Raw genomic sequence first — 5,715 nt, 5'->3', positions numbered from 1 at the left:
CATCGCTTGCTTGCTTGTTGCATTCCAGACCAGATGCCACCGAAGGCTTCCGAACCACTAGTCTCCCGCAACTCTGCTGTTAAGATGGGCCGGCGATTGCCTTGCAAGTAAGAGTTGCGAATTTCCAATCAGAGGTAGTATCCACGCTTCACACCAGAACGTTCACCGTGTTCATGCTAGTAGAAGCTCGTTGCCGAACAATCGTGACCATTGACTGCGTCGTATTGGCCTCGCGCGCACTCGGCCAACTTTGTTAAACAAATTAAATATGCATAGAAAAAGGATTTATAAAAACGATAAACGGCAAATAACCAGCAAAAATTATCGAGCAACGGCTAACATAATAAGTACATAACGCACTGGCTCAGCCAATGACTAAATTATACGTCCGCCTACTAAATTAAATATTGTCGGAGGACGTATACGTGGCCCTGTTTTGAAACCACATGAGCTGCCTTAATTACGTTGAAAGCGGAGCATTGCACCATTGCATCCACCAAACTCTTCAACGTTCACACACTCGTAATAGGCTATATATATTAATTTTTGATTTTTTATTTATTATATTTATTTATCAATATATTTTTATTTTTCCAAAAATGCATGGCGTGAATGCACGTTTATACAACCACGACAACAAAGACGATGACTCTTAGTTCGCTATCGTTGTTGCTTATCGTCGAACCAAACTCGCACAGAAAGCTTGCGCAAAGCACATCTAATACTCTGGATAATGCTGGTAGCTCGCGAATGTAAGAGTTTGCGTTTCAATCACAGTAGTATCCATACGTCACACCAGACACGTCCCGTGTCCCTTGTAGTTGAAGCTCGTGCAACATGCTACATTGACGCGTGATATTTAGCCTCGCGCGGGCACTCGGCAACTGTATTAAATTACTTAAAGGTGACAAAACAAGAGAAATTACTACCCGCGTGAATAAATTAGTAGGAAGACTTAATCGAGCCAAACTAAATAACAAAAATAATGGCGACTAAATGAGGAATTAACGCGCCCGTCTGCCAGCTACCTGCACGCCATCAATTCATGAGGCGTGCGCCACTGGAATACTACACCACCAAAAATTTTTAGTTGGCTCTTCGCAAACAAGCGGCCAATTTTCATCGCGAGCCGCCAAACGTTTGCGTGCACGTGACAGCATATGCTTTATCATAATTAATAATTATGATTATAAAATCGATATCATGGCTATTTGCGTTTTATCGACATTCTACACCGATTCTCACTCCCACACCGACATTCACCAATCTATTAAATCCTTCTAACATTGTTCATGTTGGACCAATGAAGTAATCTACAGCATTTGCCGACATTATTTAAATACGGCAATTGGCTTTCTCATCCTTGAAGGACCGTACACGTTTTAAGAGCGGTACATGTGACGGAATATAATTAGTTGTTAATAATATTTATTGTAGTTTTCTTAATTATACACTGTTCTCTTGCGCGTGTTTGTTCAGTGTGATTACGCGTCGGCTGGATTCATGTGTATGTAGGCGCGCGTTTCGGGGAGTTGCATTATATGTGTGTGTGGACATTATAGCTGTTGGTAGGATATAGGCGACTGTGAGACACTTCGCACTTTTATCAGCGGTGACTGCTATGCAAATTTGCGGTGCATTCGCCAGGCTGGCGCCGAGCGCGTCGCTTACTTCGACGCCCAAAATTTAATCACCTACTTTCACCGTCGGATGAATTTCGACACAAACAATATACGTGTACTACCGCAACGGGACATGCAAGTACGGAGCGCGCGCGAAGCGATGCACGCAGCACGCACTCTTGCCCACGCATGGCAGGAGAGGCACGGGCACGCAGACGGAATACACACACCGCACACCACATAATATATCACGCCGTACATAGCACAACATAAACACACGCATGCCCACGCACGCATACACACGCACGCAACCACTACACACACACACACACAGACACACACACACACACACACACACACACACACACACACCACACACCACAACACACACACACCACACACTACACACCACCACACACACACACACACCTCGCGCGCGCGGCGCCGCGCGCGCACTTATCTTGATCATTAACATAAAACATTAAATATTACCAATATGCATTATATCTGGTTGAATTGCGTTTAAAATTGGATGAAATAATGGTTTTACCAACGTCGCCACTCACGCTTGCATTTCGGTCTGTGACTACCAGACCATCTACTATTAGACTAGGGCTTGGGTTCTGACGTCAGGCCTTGACAAACTATCCGCAGCGCTTCCAATCAACAGCGTACACCAGTATACATTGGAAGGTCACGCACTGCTGCGTAGTGAAGTCTGTCCGCTGCGCGCGAATTTTTTCCGCACGAGAGTTCGCGGCACCCACCACAGATAAGTGTTTTGTATATATGGTGCGAGTATATAAGCACGGACCTGAGGCGTGTTCAGGAGAGCGAACGCTCGCTCCGCGCCGCTTTAGCGCGTTCGCTCTTCTGACGACACTGCCGAGCGACGGCTGCGAGCGAACGTTTGCGCGCCAGTTTCAAAAGCTGTTCGCTCAGCGAGCGGAGTTGTTTTCAAGATGTGCGACGAAAAATCTGGCGAATGCGAATCTAAGCATTTCTGACGTCATTGCAATTATTTCAACTTTATTTCACTTTTCATGTTTCTTTATTTTACTTCTTTCTTTTCTTTATTTTTTTTATTTTTCAAATTCAATTGTATCAATTTCGTCTGCTAATTCTGTTTAACAGTAATTGTTATCTCGCGGATTAAATCTGCTGAGTACCTCGCATGGCCGGCGCGCATCTTTGATCAAGGGCGAGCGGACAGCGAGCCCAGCGAGGCGCTCGCTGTATCGTTCAGGAGCGCCTGCGTTTCGTTCATGCGCGCTTCGCATCCGAGCCGCTCGCTCTCCTCGAACACGCCTCCTGGGTTTTGTTACAAAATATAAGTTGTAGTGTTACGGTTGGGTTATGGGTTAGGATTCTAGGCTTAGGATTAGCGTCTGTATACATTTTGCATTGTTCTTCGAGGTATGTCGAGTGAAGTGGAGATGCGCCTGCATTGGCTGCGGCGTCCGGAACTCTCGTGGGTCAAAAAAAATTTCGCGTCCGCCGCAGGCTGCCTGGCTGGGCGAGCTACTGCGCACGAGCTACAGGTGTGTGCTTTTGAAGCAGAAAAAAAATAAATATTGGTAGAATGTCGCGACGTATCTCATAATTGGCTCATTAAGTTTTCATATGCTTAAAGGATAAATCTAGAGTATAAATGCAACTGCGTTATCAGGCGAATGAATTAATTCTTAGCCAAAATCAATTGAGTATATTATGTAATAGACAGAGAACGAGGGAAGAGAGAGAGAGGGCACAGGAGGAGAGAGAGAGAGAGAGAGAGAGAGAGAGAGAGAGAGAGAGAGAGAGAGGGGGGGAGAGAGAGCGCGCATGGAGTAGAATATTAGTTATTTAAGAAATTATTATGACGAATTTTCACTAATCAATTTCATCAGATGCCAAGTTTTTTACTGTTCCTCCACATCTCTCAGGCGAAACCGACTTAGTATGATATGGCCCACGTCAAAAATGTGAAAAATGAATGAAGATTTTAATTGAAGTTTTGAACTACATAAAGTACGCACGATGTAATATTTTCAGCCGCACGCAAACACTGATGATCATGACACTTACGTTCGCATCGTTGGTTGTTATCGTCAGACCAGATGCCACCGAGGTTTTCCGAACCACTAGTTCCCGCACTCTGTGTAAGGGCCGATTGCTCGCAAGTAAGAGTTGCGATTCCAATCAAGTAGTATCCGTCGTCACACCAGAACGTCACGATGTCATTGTAGTAGAAGCTCGTGCCAACAATGTGACCATTAATTGGCGGTATTATGTCCGGGCACACAACTTGTTAAAAAGTTAAATACGATAGAAAAGAAGGAATTACAAACGATAACGGCAACAAAAGTTATTGACATAAACCGAATCAGACGAACAAAAAAAAATCGAGAGGCGTTGTCAAAATACTCAGTCACGCATACGAGTAAATTATGCGCTGACTATACGCAATGACCAGTTTACGTTCTATTTGAAGGTAATCGTTGTATCTGTGGATGCGTTGAGCGTGATTGGCCGTATGCGTGTGTCACGTGTGCGTGCGCGTGAGTCTCTACGTGAATATTTGCGTGTGTCGACATTGAATCTGACGGTATTATTCTTGCAAATCAACCAATGAACGCTGGAACAGATGAAATATATGATAATTATATTCATTTGGTGTGTCATGTTTAATTTATTTTTTAATTTCTCGATTGAAAGAGGTTGCTGTCTTGGAAATGGAATTGTTCTACTCATCAGCTGACTGCATCAAGTAACGTTTTGCATTCGCCAGGTGGTGCTGCGACTCGAAAACCACCTACTTTTACGTGTTTGTAAATTTGGCACACAAATACGTGTATCCGCGTAGACGGACGCATGCAGGCACGGACGCGCGCACGCACGCATGCACGCATGCAGGTACGAATGCTGTCCGGCACGGGCGCACGTGCGTATACGCACGCACACACACGCACGCACGGACAAGCACAAGCACGATGACAGTAACACATGAATAATGATCCAATTGATCCATCGCTGCTTAAGTTTGCACGACTGGGTATGACTAACAGTCCATTCTACTGTCGGCTCCTGATCACCTACACAGACACACACGCACGCACGCACCCACGCACACACGCACACGCACACGCACAAGCATAAGCACACGCACGCACCCACGTACACACACGCGCGTACGCAGACGCGCACTTCGATGGCCTTAATAGTCCAGAAAATCTAGCACATGAATATGATGATATCAAGAGCTAATAATACCTCTATTACGAGGTATTATTAGCTCTTGATGATATCAGGGTTGAATAATTACAAATTATTTCATGACAGAAATGACAATATTGATAATAAATAACAATAATGACAATAACATTAACAATAGCAATAACAATGACAATGACAATGACAATAACAATAACAATAACAATAACAATAACAATAATGACAATGACAATAACAATAACAATGACAATAATGACAATAATTTTAATGACAATTATTAATTTTGTCCTCATTGACCCCTGATGATATCTAATCGAATAATATGGGTTTACCACCATCGTTACTCACGATCGCAATTCGGGTTGTGACTACCAGACCATTCAACTATTGGATCAAGGCTTGGTTCCGACGTCAGCTGACAAACTATCTCAGCGCTTCCATTCAACAGGTAACCGGTGTCACATTGGAAGGTCACGACCTGCTGGTAGCTGAAGTCTGTCCCGTACAGGCTGCCATGCTGGGGAGCGACTGGCACAGTACATGTGTGTGCTTTTGAAGCAAGCAAAATAAAATTTTAAAATGATAGCGACGTATCTCATAACTGCATGATCGAGTAGTTTTTATATTTTTATGATAAATGTATAATATATAAATGCAATTGCTCATCGGGGAATGATTGAATCTTGCACGGAATCAAATGATATATTATGTAATAGAAGAGAATGACAAGTAATAGTAGAGAGAGAAATGGGGCGAAGGAGAGATAATGAGAGAGAGAGAGAGAGAAAGCGAGAGGCAGACAAAGAAAGAGAGAAAGAGAGAGACAGAGAGAGAGAGAGAGAGACAGAGAGAGAGAGAGAGAGACAGAGAGAGAGAGAGA

This window comes from Priapulus caudatus, unplaced genomic scaffold (genome assembly GCF_000485595.1).
Source record: "Priapulus caudatus unplaced genomic scaffold, Priapulus_caudatus-5.0.1 Scaffold1782, whole genome shotgun sequence".
Taxonomy (NCBI): domain Eukaryota; kingdom Metazoa; phylum Priapulida; class Priapulimorpha; order Priapulimorphida; family Priapulidae; genus Priapulus; species Priapulus caudatus.
This window is presented reverse-complemented; position numbering follows the sequence as displayed.